This window comes from Stomoxys calcitrans, chromosome 1, assembly GCF_963082655.1.
Source record: "Stomoxys calcitrans chromosome 1, idStoCalc2.1, whole genome shotgun sequence".
NCBI classification, from domain to species: Eukaryota; Metazoa; Arthropoda; class Insecta; order Diptera; family Muscidae; genus Stomoxys; species Stomoxys calcitrans.
Genome location: NC_081552.1, coordinates 139,189,092 through 139,202,309, shown reverse-complemented (window position 1 = coordinate 139,202,309; position 13,218 = coordinate 139,189,092). Strand labels below are relative to the sequence as shown.

The 13,218-nt window shown below is 40.7% G+C and overlaps 2 long non-coding RNA genes across 2 annotated transcripts; both read right to left on the bottom strand.

Moving 5' to 3' along the window:
- Positions 1 to 10,451: 10,451 nt before the first annotated feature.
- On the bottom strand, positions 10,452 to 11,316 carry LOC131994267 (uncharacterized). The gene is made up of 2 exons (XR_009396585.1): positions 10,910 to 11,316; positions 10,452 to 10,850 (listed from the first exon to the last, which is right to left on the bottom strand). It is a non-coding gene; the product is annotated as an uncharacterized LOC131994267 (long non-coding RNA).
- Positions 11,317 to 11,879: 563 nt separating this feature from the next.
- On the bottom strand, positions 11,880 to 12,525 carry LOC131994266 (uncharacterized). The gene is made up of 2 exons (XR_009396584.1): positions 12,415 to 12,525; positions 11,880 to 12,348 (listed from the first exon to the last, which is right to left on the bottom strand). It is a non-coding gene; the product is annotated as an uncharacterized LOC131994266 (long non-coding RNA).
- Positions 12,526 to 13,218: the final 693 nt, after the last annotated feature.

Below are 13,218 nucleotides of genomic sequence, written 5' to 3'. Positions count from 1 at the left end.
CTGCAAAAAAAACAAATCCCAGGCAACACAACTTAATTAACTTTTTATTATTTTGTCTTGTGGTACAATTATTTACAATATGTTAGTGTGCTATCTGTAGTAAAGGTAAAATGTTGGTGTTGTTTTGTTTCGTTTCGCATCCGGCACAGAAGCAACATAGACGACCTACAGATTTACAATTTCTGTCAATCCCTGGAAATAGAAAACAAGATACAGTCAGCAAGTAAAGTCAATGAAATCAACGTTAAAACCCGGCATGCCAATAAAATATCTCGGGTATTCATGTCAAGTAGCTGTGTTTCGAGGTAATACCTGTTTTGTGTTTGTGTCTGTCCCACTGGGGGATGATATTGGTGGTGTTTAAAACCCAATGCTGCGAAGAAAAAAAAATAATAATTCATTAGAAAGGAAGATATATTTTCAAAACCTAGAGAGAAAAAACCTTACAGCAAAATCATTAAAAAAAGGAATAACTATTTATAAAACAAAATAAAATACTTTTAAAGCAAAACAAAAAGAAAAGGATTTAAGATTAGTTAGGTTTAAGAGAATAAAAGACGTTTGTATTATCAGTGCGTTTTTTTGTGATGTGAAAATTGTTAATACCAGCGTAAAAGAAAAATCAAGTGAGCGTAGGATTTACAGAGGCTATTAGGATCTGCGGTTTTAAATAGATCATTGCCCCAGGCATTTAAAGAGGTAAACCTTACTAACAGAGCTCTCTTAGTAAAGCGTAGTGTTGTTGCAGGCCACCCTAATGTGTTGGTGGCAGGGAAAGATGACACCGATTGCATGAGGGGGTGGGGGGGTACGGTGTGATGGTGGTTATGGTTATTTCCATGATCGGCTGGTTCGATGCACGCCACCACCGATATCCAAAGGTTGACGGTTTCGCCGATAGGGAGATATTCCCAGATGAAGAACACACGTTTTCTTTTAAAGATTTAATTTTTAATTCTGGTGTGTTCTGCAGTGGGCTTCTGGTGGATGGATCGTGGTATCGTGGTGGTGGCGTGCGAGTGAATGGGGATGTGCGTAAAGTTGGCTGCGAACATCATGCCGATCGAAGCCAGGGTTGGTTAACAATTAGTGAATTACGTGATGATACGCTAGGTACGTTGGCGTAGGGCGTAATGAGTGATTTTGGGAATTCAGTGCGGGTATGGACTTTAAGGCACGGTGGACATTGAAAGGCATTGATTGATATGCTATGGGGTATCATGTATGCTATTACCCCCAAGAAATTACAATGGTCTTGTGATTTTTATTTTGGCCAGGACCATGAGAAATCTGCACGATTTGTTCGAAGATTGGTCGTACGACCGTAAATGTATGTCGATAATGTGGCCACGTTAATCGAAATCGACCCCAGTGGGAAAAGGACGACCGATGTATTTGGGGAAAATGAGAATGGGCCTAAAAGAAAATAGCTAAAGAAAATGGTTTTGGCTGGAAAATTGGCTTGTGGCGGGAGGGTATGCGGGGATATATAAGCCTCATGAGCAAGCGAAAGAGCCATTCTAAGCCCAGCCAGTGAAACTGATCGTAGTCAAAAAAAAAAAAAAAAAAAAGAAATATTCATCAGTGTTTTTTTTTGTTGCCGATTTTATTTAAAATAATTAGTTTGTGTTAACTCATGCCTTTGTAAGTAACAGGTGTAGTGTTTATTGAGTGTGTGTAAAAGTAATTTGTTGTATTTTTGCCAACTTTCATAGCTGCACTGGTTTTCTGAGGACGGACGGCCAGTGCTTGTTTCTTTTTTGCGTGTGTGACGTTACATATTTGAGATTGGTGAATTCGCCATCCAACACGACTCATTCGTTGCCAAACTGCCAGTAAATTGCCCGCGAAAGTTGATTCTAGATCCTGTGTGCTTTGCCCTTGGTTGCAGCAGCCGTGGAACCAACAATTGGTTAGCTACCATCATTTTATTCGGTTTGCCAGTAGCTCTACTGCAACTTGCGGCAGGAAACTGTGGCGTGTCGCGTGAATTGAAGCTCTGGTGAGCGTTTTGCTTCCCTCTCCGTCTGTGAAGACCGCGGGAGCGCTTCTGAAACGTTGGAAGAAGATTGTTAATTTGTGTCAAAAAAATTAAGGTAAAAGTAGATTCTGTTACCTGTGTGTGTCGTCCACCTATATCCAAGATTTCGTCCAAGTATATTCAGTATTGTGGCTGAGCGCTAGCTGCAAAGAAGAAGTTGAAAAATCAGTAAGAGCTAATTTTTTTTTTTTTTTGGACAAGAGAAACCATTATATACTAAAAAAAAAAAAAAAAGAGAAAAGAAGAAGAAAAACAGATCCTAGGTTAGTTTTATATTTAACGTAGTGTTAAGTGTTGTGTTTTGTAAAAGGAATAATAGCCTGAGGCTAAGAGAAATTGTGCCTCCCAGGGGGATTATATTGAATTGTCTATGAACCTTGTTTAGTTTTTTTTGTTGTGCCGAGAGAAGACATTAACGGCAAAAGATAACCAGATAAGCGAGCTCGTTTAGTGGTAGGTAATTTCTATGCGCTGGTATTAAAGCGAAAGACAAGGTTAAAGAAATATTCGGTTAGTCTTGCCTTAGGTGAATTGGGCGAAAAAAAAAAAAAAAAAAAGGGAAATTGTTTGTTTTGTTTTACCAGGTATTATTCTTTGTTTGTTTTGCAAAAAAAAAAATAGTTGTAAATCCAGGTTAAGAAACAAATATATTTTTATAGCAAAATTTTCATATAATTTTAAGTTTTTTTTTTAGTTAATAAAATATGTGCTGATTGTAATGTGTAATAATTAAAATGACTATGTGTTGGTAAATTTGTAATTGCGGGGGCAGCGCGATGAAGTAGGTGCATAGCTTTGTGTGTGGAATTTGGGGTCCAAGTAGAAATATGGTAAGTGGATGCCTTGGACCATGGCTGGGCGGGCTAGCGCGGGATTGTGACATCAAGATCCCTGTGAAGAGTGTTTCCCCCTTGAGTTTTTTTTTGTTCGCAAGTGGTAAAGTTTTGTATGTGAAATAGTATCCCCCTCATTTTTTCGATGTTTGTGTGCAGGGTTTGTTTTGGCGGGTTGAGGCCCCTAGCCCTGAAAGTCTCACCACAGCTAACCGGTAGCCATTTCAAACGCCGACCAAGCGCACACATAACAGAGATGGCGCCCAAACGAAAAGTAAGACAGAAAATACCTGATGCGCGTTTCAGAATGGCGATGTGAATAACGCCTTTGTTTAATGTGATATTAGGTTAGTTAAATCTGTGCAATAAGACCGACGCACATAGCCATAGAATGATAGTGTTGAGAATAGACCAAAAGAAATTATACAAATGTTTTTACAAACTATGATATTTTATTGCAACCAACCTTGTAAAAAGCAATTTATGATGTGCAATATTAGATCTAGTAGGTTGAAAATAGAATAATTTCTCCATTTTACACCGGATATGTGCAATAACTCGTTAGTTCTCATAAGGACGACGAATGTTTTGTCTATGTCCGAAGTTTGCCTTACAATTTTTGTTTTGTGTTTTACATCGGTGCAATATATAACAATATGACAATATCGCTTCAATTTTGGGAAAGTGCAATAGCCGTTTCAATTTACGCATCGTTTTGAAAGTCAGAGTATTGCGAGTACAGTAAGCCATGAACTTTTCATGAAAGTAAAGATTTTAAGAAATGTCATGGACATTGAAGTGATAGTTATTTGTTTCGCAAATGTTCAGTTCGTAAAATTGTCTAGAGAAACATTTTTTTTTACACCTCCAATAGAGGGCGCTTTATAATTCTTTCAGTAATTAAGAAGGGAAAACCACACAAAATGCACGCACTGCTTCTGAGAAAGCATTGCCCCCACAAATTAATGATCTGATTGGAAATTCAATTTCGTAGTATTTGTCAACCAAGTATTTTATGTTTTTAGAAGTAGCGATTGATGTTTGTAATATTGAGTGTCATATTTATTTTAATTTAACAGCAATTTATATATAAAAAAAAAAAAAAAAAAAAAAAACAATAATAATAATAATAAATAAATAATAGCATTAATACATATCTGGGTTACGGCGAACCGCCTAAAGCGAATTGATTTTTAGGGCTGTTCAATTGAGGCATGAATATTAATACTCGATCAAAGAAAAGAACCCTACCAGAGTCATTTGATTTGAATAATTCAGTGTATTTCCCTGAACATAGTAGACGAAGACTTGTAAAGGGCGATATGGCGGAACCAAGTACGAACACGAATGGGGCCCAAGTTAGGGATCTCTCAAATTCTATAATCAATAAAGAACAGAACAATGCTAACGTGTCTGCCAGTGGCGGTCAGTCATCAGGTAATGGGGCAGGAGAAACATTGCCGCAAGAGGCTAGAGTTCCGGTAAAGAATAAGGCCGCGTCCAGCCAACGATCATTAGAGGAACGGGTCAAGGAAATGGTTAGGGACGAATTAGGCGATGTTAGAAGGATGATAGCTTCCTTGGCGAAAGGCATGGATGATCTATCTGGTATTGTCCGCAAACAGTCGGCCATACCAACAAGAGGAGACACGCCCATTTCTGGCTCCAATGCATCTGGATCGGTCATTGCAGAAGGACCGATACATGATTATGGGAACAATGTAGCTTCTCTGCCCACGGCAGATATTCACCCGATCATATCATACCCCGGTGCGACCTCGTCGACCAATCTAGACAGTGCACCAGCGGTGTACCCTAGTAATGAGCCCTTGCGCATACGAGTTGATAAGTTGGGTTTGATTTTTAGCGGGGATCCTCGCGAACTAAGGGTCAATGATTTTATTTATAGGCTTGAGTTGATGAGAGCCCAGTACAATATTCCATGGGCAGAGGTTTTACGAGATTTTTCGTTTTTAGTATCAGGCCAAGCCAGGGAATGGTACTGGTTACACCGCCGAAATAATGTCGATTCCGATTGGGAAAGTCTGAAACATGCGCTGACAAGTCAATATCAAACTCCACAGTCAAAATTTGACATACTACGGGAGTTGTTGGAACGGAGGCAAAGGCCCAATGAGTCCGTCAACAATTATTTTCACGAGATGGGAATATTACGCTCTAGATTAATGCAGCCCATCTATGAGTATGAGATGATAAAGATCTTGAAAGGCAACATAAGAGAAGATATAAAGCGTCATGTCTACCAGATGACCATATCTTCTGTTGAACAGTTGCGCATTGAATGCATAGAAGCAGAGCGTAACTTTCCCAGACGTGAAAATAGGCCACTGCCCGTACCACAACGACCCATGAGACAAGTGAGCGAGATATATGGACAGGAGATAGAATGTCCGGTCGAGGAGATTCAGGAACCTCAGGAGGAGAATATTTCAGCACTTCGAGTGCAAAGTCAGTCCAGAACACAGATTATTTGCTGGAATTGCCGCGAACCTGGACATATGTTCATGGACTGCCAGGCGGAGTTCCGAAAACTATTCTGTTACAGGTGCGGTAAACCAGACACCGTAACGCCGAAATGCCCGATATGTCTACAGGGAAACCAGAGAAGGGGCGGAGAGAAGAGGGGGGAACCTCGTCCGTCCGACAACCCGGTGCCCCACGGCAAGTAGAAGATAAGATAGTTAAGAGTTTAAATAATATTAGGAATAGAGAAAATAAGGATAGTACTAAGAATATCTGTGGGGATTTTACCCCATCCCAAAGGCATTATATTCCACTGGAGATAAGAGAAAGAAACTATGAGAAAGTAAGAGAGAGAATTTTTAATTCGGAAGTAAAAACGATCCCAAAGAAAATAGTCAAATTAAGGCAAAAAGCAACCCAATGGCGCCAACAGAGGCGATTTTTAACAGACTCGATAACGAAAATCGTAGGTCGTCGAAATGATCCCAGAGTTTTTGCTGACATAACCATTCAGGGAAAGGTCATTCACGGTCTTCTCGACACCGGGGCGTCCGTTAGCATGTTGGGAAAAGACTGTAGAGAATTGATTAATGAGATGGAAATTCCAATGATACCCCTATCCAGCAACGTTAGCACTGCAGGTGGGAAACTGTATAGAGTTTTGGGAATGGTAAAGGCTTCCGTTGAATACCAAGGGGAGACTAAGGAGATGGTTTTATATCTATGTCCCGACTTGGAACAGAATCTCTACTTAGGCATTGATTTCTGGCGACTGTTTCAATTAGCCCCTGATGTCGTAGGCGTCTCTGAGTTAAATCTCGAAAAGATCACCAATGACATGGCCAGTACCGATTCCGAACATCGGCTGAATCCCCACGAACTTTCATCCGAACAAGCTAAGCGGCTGAATAAAGTCATAGAACAATTTAAGACATTTGAGAAACATGGTCTGGGTTGTACCACTTTGGAAAAGCACTCCATAAAACTGATTGACGGGGCGGAACCGGTAAAAGACCGCCATTACCCCATGTCACCCGCGGTGCAGGCAATAACATTCCAAGAAGTAGACAACATGCTAGCCTTAAATGGGATTGAGGAAAGTGACAGCCCGTGGAGTAATCGCACAACGGTGGTGAGAAAACCGGGTAAAAACCGCTTCTGCTTAGACGCCCGGAAGTTAAACAAACTAACCGTAAAAGATGCCTACCCACTGCAAAATATAGATGGCATATTAAGCCGAATAGATGAGACTTTCTATATAAGCAGTGTGGATTTAAAATACGCATTCTGGCAAATCGAGCTAGACGAAGAAAGCAAGTCTTACACTGCCTTTACGGTCCCAGGCCGTCCATTGTATCAATTCCGTGTGATGCCGTTCGGCTTGTGCAATGCTGCGCAAAGATTATGCCGCCTGATGGATAAAGTCATTCCCCAACGACTGAAGGAGAATGTCTTTGTATACTTGGACGATCTGTTGATCATATCAGGTGAATTTGACGAGCATCTTCGTCTGCTAAGCGAAGTTGCCGAATGTCTAAAGAAGGCGAATCTCACGATAGGCTTAAAAAAGTCCCAATTCTGCTTCAGGCAACTAAAATATTTGGGATTTATTGTGGGCGAAGGAGTCTTAAGGACCGACCCCGAAAAAGTAGAGGCCATTAAAAGGATCAAAGTGCCCAAAAATGCAAGAGAGGTCAGAAGCTTCCTCGGTACTGCAGGGTGGTATCGTCGGTTTATTAAAAACTTTGCCACAATTTCAGCACCGCTCACCGACACCCTGAAAAAGTCCACAAAGTTCACGATGGATGAGAAGGCAAAACAAGCATTTGAAAACCTAAAGAGAGCTTTAACCTCGGCACCCGTCTTACGCCACGCCGATTTTTCCAAGAGATTTTATATCCAATGTGATGCATCGGAATACGGGATAGGCGCCGTACTTTTCCAACTCAACAGCGAAGGGGAGGAGCACCCCATAGCTTTCTATTCTCAAAAGCTCAACAAATGCCAACGAAACTACAGCGTTACTGAGAAAGAGTGTCTCGCAGCTGTGATGGCCATCCGCAAATTCCGACCCTATGTCGAGCTCATGGAGTTCACCGTCATTACTGACCATGCGAGCTTGCAATGGCTAATGAACCTAAAAGACCTAAGCGGTCGTTTGGCTCGTTGGTCATTGCAACTCCAGGGGTATAGCTTCGACATTGAGCACAGAAAAGGGAAAGACAACGTGGTGGCGGATATGCTGTCACGATTACCTACAGCTGACGAGATAGATATGAACCAGGTCTTGGAATTCGAGACGACTGAGTTTGAGAGTGAGGCGTATAAGGAGATTAGAGGGGTGGTGGAAAAGAATAAAGCACAGTTGCCTGATCTCAAGATTGTGGATAATATGATTTTCAAGAAGGGCCATGCGTCGTATGACCCAGACACCCAAGAATTTCAGTGGAAACTGTGGATTCCTGAAGCTTTGACGCATACCCTAATAGAACAAGCCCACGACAACACCACTGCTGCTCATGGAGGAATATCCAAGACGTTGTATCGATTAAAAGAAAAATATTATTGGCCACAAATGGCATCGCAAGTGCGACAATATGTAACCAATTGCGCTATATGCAAGGAAACCAAGCCCACCAATGAATATACTCAACCCACAATCGGTGACGAGGTGGTAACCCAACGTCCCTTTCAGAAGATCTATATAGATTTCTTGGGTAAATATCCGCGCTCCAAAAGTGGAAATGCCTTTATATTTATCGTGGTAGACCATTTCAGCAAATTCACGTTCCTGAAAGCGATGCGTGAGGCGACCGCTTCCAACGTGGTGAAATTTCTGATACAGGACATATTCCGAAAGTTTGGGGTGCCCGAAACGGTTCATAGCGACAACGGGGCTCAATTCGTATCGAAAACTTTTAAAGATATGATTGAAACATACGGTATAAACCATCTACAAACAGCACCCTACGCCCCACAGTCCAACGCATCCGAGCGGGTGAACCAATCGGTGCTGGCTGCCATCAGAGCCTATCTAGAAAATGATCACCGAGATTGGGATCTATACTTGACAGACATTGAATGTGCTCTTCGAACGTCGATTCATAGTGCGACGGGGGCAACCCCATTTTTCGCCCTATTTGGGTACAATATGTATACCCATGGCGCTGATTATAAACTAGCCCGAAAATTACATTCTATGTCTGATCACGAGATTGTGCAATTGAAAAGAGACGACAGAATGGACTTGGTTCGTAATAAAATCAAACAGAATATGCATCAAGCTTACGAACGGAGCGCCAAGAGGTACAATGCGAGGGCTCGAATGGTAACATTTTCTCCTGGACAGGAAGTATACAAAAGGAATCATGTCCTAAGTGACTTTGGAAAAAATTTCAATGCTAAATTCGCCCGTAAATTCATAAAATGTCGTATCGTAAAACCGATAGGAAATAATATGTATTCCCTTGAGGATCTGAACGGAAAACCAATGGGTGTAAGTCATGTGAAGGACCTTAAAAGATAGACCAATGCCACTGACGTGAACGCAGATCTAGTTTTGAGAAACATAAACGAATCCCTATTGAGTCGACTTTTGAGCATGGGTTACCAAGATTAAGCCAAACCATGTGACATTACTCTGTAACTGTCTTACCCAAATGTAGCAAATTGGAAAATAGTTTTTGTTAACCATTGACATTGTTTGAAAAGTTAGACATAGCGAGATGCATTAGCTATCACTGGACTGAAGGTACCCGATTAAGTGTGGAATGTCTGATGATATCCTGTATTGGGTCGAAGTGGAACAAATCAGATCGTACATCAACACGGTGGGACAGGGCAACATGAAGACCTATTTCCTTTTTTTTATGATGCACACTTTGTCACCATACTACCTACATTTTTTTCGACCACTGGTATATAGAAGTATGAGCAGTATGAATCGTAGCTTTGTTTGCGTCAGCTACCTGGTTGTCTAGATCAGTGAATGTCACCAAGAATGCAATACAGGCCAAGAATACATTCCTGCAATATTTATACCTTTTCTTAAATACATTTCCCAACGCGGAATATGCTACATGACAATCGGTTGCAATGAGGTATATCACTTTAATGAAATTTAGATAACCATAATATTCACAACTCTCAAAACATCGTTTTCTTTTGTGTCCCAGACCTAGTCCTTTGGAACCCGGTAATCATAGGCCGTATTGTCCAGTTACATATTATGAACTATTTGTATCCATATTTATATTGGGTAGTACATGGTTATGTTTTTTGTGTTGTACGCATTTAAAAAAAAAAAAAAAAAAAAAAAAAAAAAAAAGAATCAAATATAAAATCTAACATTAGGGGTATGTCATGCCCTGTAAAACACCCTGAAATAATATTCCTATACATTGGTATAGTTTGTGTTTTTATCCGTTTTTCGATCCGTCCAGCTGGCGAATGTACGTCCGTCCGCGTAACGTATCTACCCAATCTTACTAACGTTTTTCTAAAACACGTAAATTTTCCAGTAGGCGGTCACATTTGGTTATGCAAAAGCACGGGCAGATTTAAGCAAACCATACCTACGATTTCGCGTCAAAATACCACTTGATCGTTTGCATTATTTTGTGCATTTGATGCATTAATATTTTTAAACATTCATGGCAAGTTTAGACCGCATAGGCCTTCAAACGGTTAGGCCCCTCACGGAAAAGATGAATTTCATTTAACTTTCAACGTACGTCTGTTTATGCACACATTAATTGTACGTACCATTGGTTACAACAACAATAACGTACCACTTTCTTATAACGATCGGCACATTTTGTGCTATTTTGATTTTTCCCACTGTTTCGCTGCTGCCATAATAAAAAGAAAACATCAACCACTGACTGCGTCATGCTTATATTTTCACTCCCAATAAGGGTGCATGTGTGTGGCATGCCAATAAGTACTTTGGCGACAGTATTTTTTTTTATATCTATTTGTCCTCATGAAACACGAATATTTTGGCTGCAATAACGTACACTGATTTTTCATGATGGGCTGTAACTAAAACTATACCTGTTGCATCCTCATGTTTTGCACATAAATACTGTGAATCGGGGACAGTATCTATTATTTATTTCCACAATCATATTCGACCACTGTCACTAAATTCACAAACTATGCCTGTATGTTTTCATAAACCAGAAGGAACACAATCATTTCCATTTGGCCATGTGTTTTTTTTTAATTCAAGAAAAAAACAAATGTCTACGGACACTAACTAGAGACAACCACAACGATTATGGTACCTGAGTGGATTTGGGCCACGGCATTCGACCTGGTTATTGTGATGGTGAAGGGGTCAATGGAAACATGAGGACAGGTAGAGATATTGGCACGACAACCCTCATGACCGACAGAGCTGGATTTTCGCAAATACGTTTCACGCGCAAGTTCCACTGAATGGCCATGGCTTCGTCAATACCAGTAGTAAGCCAACAACAACTACGAGCCTGTGGATGATATGTGAAATTAGTTTTTTCTCTCATTTTCGTGAGACAGTCATACTTACCTACAGCGGCCATATAACGCCTAGAGCCCGGCATGAGACATCTCAGGCGTGGGTGTTCCCCACGTTGGAAATCCTACCTGTCCTGACACATCGTTGCCGTCTGCGGAGCCTCGCCGTTCCCCGATGTTTTGTTGCAGGCCACCCTAATGTGTTGGTGGCAGGGAAAGATGACACCGATTGCATGAGGGGGTGGGGGGGTACGGTGTGATGGTGGTTATGGTTATTTCCATGATCGGCTGGTTCGATGCACGCCACCACCGATATCCAAAGGTTGACGGTTTCGCCGATAGGGAGATATTCCCAGATGAAGAACACACGTTTTCTTTTAAAGATTTAATTTTTAATTCTGGTGTGTTCTGCAGTGGGCTTCTGGTGGATGGATCGTGGTATCGTGGTGGTGGCGTGCGAGTGAATGGGGATGTGCGTAAAGTTGGCTGCGAACATCATGCCGATCGAAGCCAGGGTTGGTTAACAATTAGTGAATTACGTGATGATACGCTAGGTACGTTGGCGTAGGGCGTAATGAGTGATTTTGGGAATTCAGTGCGGGTATGGACTTTAAGGCACGGTGGACATTGAAAGGCATTGATTGATATGCTATGGGGTATCATGTATGCTATTACCCCCAAGAAATTACAATGGTCTTGTGATTTTTATTTTGGCCAGGACCATGAGAAATCTGCACGATTTGTTCGAAGATTGGTCGTACGACCGTAAATGTATGTCGATAATGTGGCCACGTTAATCGAAATCGACCCCAGTGGGAAAAGGACGACCGATGTATTTGGGGAAAATGAGAATGGGCCTAAAAGAAAATAGCTAAAGAAAATGGTTTTGGCTGGAAAATTGGCTTGTGGCGGGAGGGTATGCGGGGATATATAAGCCTCATGAGCAAGCGAAAGAGCCATTCTAAGCCCAGCCAGTGAAACTGATCGTAGTCAAAAAAAAAAAAAAAAAAAAGAAATATTCATCAGTGTTTTTTTTTGTTGCCGATTTTATTTAAAATAATTAGTTTGTGTTAACTCATGCCTTTGTAAGTAACAGGTGTAGTGTTTATTGAGTGTGTGTAAAAGTAATTTGTTGTATTTTTGCCAACTTTCATAGCTGCACTGGTTTTCTGAGGACGGACGGCCAGTGCTTGTTTCTTTTTTGCGTGTGTGACGTTACATATTTGAGATTGGTGAATTCGCCATCCAACACGACTCATTCGTTGCCAAACTGCCAGTAAATTGCCCGCGAAAGTTGATTCTAGATCCTGTGTGCTTTGCCCTTGGTTGCAGCAGCCGTGGAACCAACAATTGGTTAGCTACCATCATTTTATTCGGTTTGCCAGTAGCTCTACTGCAACTTGCGGCAGGAAACTGTGGCGTGTCGCGTGAATTGAAGCTCTGGTGAGCGTTTTGCTTCCCTCTCCGTCTGTGAAGACCGCGGGAGCGCTTCTGAAACGTTGGAAGAAGATTGTTAATTTGTGTCAAAAAAATTAAGGTAAAAGTAGATTCTGTTACCTGTGTGTGTCGTCCACCTATATCCAAGATTTCGTCCAAGTATATTCAGTATTGTGGCTGAGCGCTAGCTGCAAAGAAGAAGTTGAAAAATCAGTAAGAGCTAATTTTTTTTTTTTTTTGGACAAGAGAAACCATTATATACTAAAAAAAAAAAAAAAAGAGAAAAGAAGAAGAAAAACAGATCCTAGGTTAGTTTTATATTTAACGTAGTGTTAAGTGTTGTGTTTTGTAAAAGGAATAATAGCCTGAGGCTAAGAGAAATTGTGCCTCCCAGGGGGATTATATTGAATTGTCTATGAACCTTGTTTAGTTTTTTTTGTTGTGCCGAGAGAAGACATTAACGGCAAAAGATAACCAGATAAGCGAGCTCGTTTAGTGGTAGGTAATTTCTATGCGCTGGTATTAAAGCGAAAGACAAGGTTAAAGAAATATTCGGTTAGTCTTGCCTTAGGTGAATTGGGCGAAAAAAAAAAAAAAAAAAAGGGAAATTGTTTGTTTTGTTTTACCAGGTATTATTCTTTGTTTGTTTTGCAAAAAAAAAAATAGTTGTAAATCCAGGTTAAGAAACAAATATATTTTTATAGCAAAATTTTCATATAATTTTAAGTTTTTTTTTTAGTTAATAAAATATGTGCTGATTGTAATGTGTAATAATTAAAATGACTATGTGTTGGTAAATTTGTAATTGCGGGGGCAGCGCGATGAAGTAGGTGCATAGCTTTGTGTGTGGAATTTGGGGTCCAAGTAGAAATATGGTAAGTGGATGCCTTGGACCATGGCTGGGCGGGCTAGCGCGGGATTGTG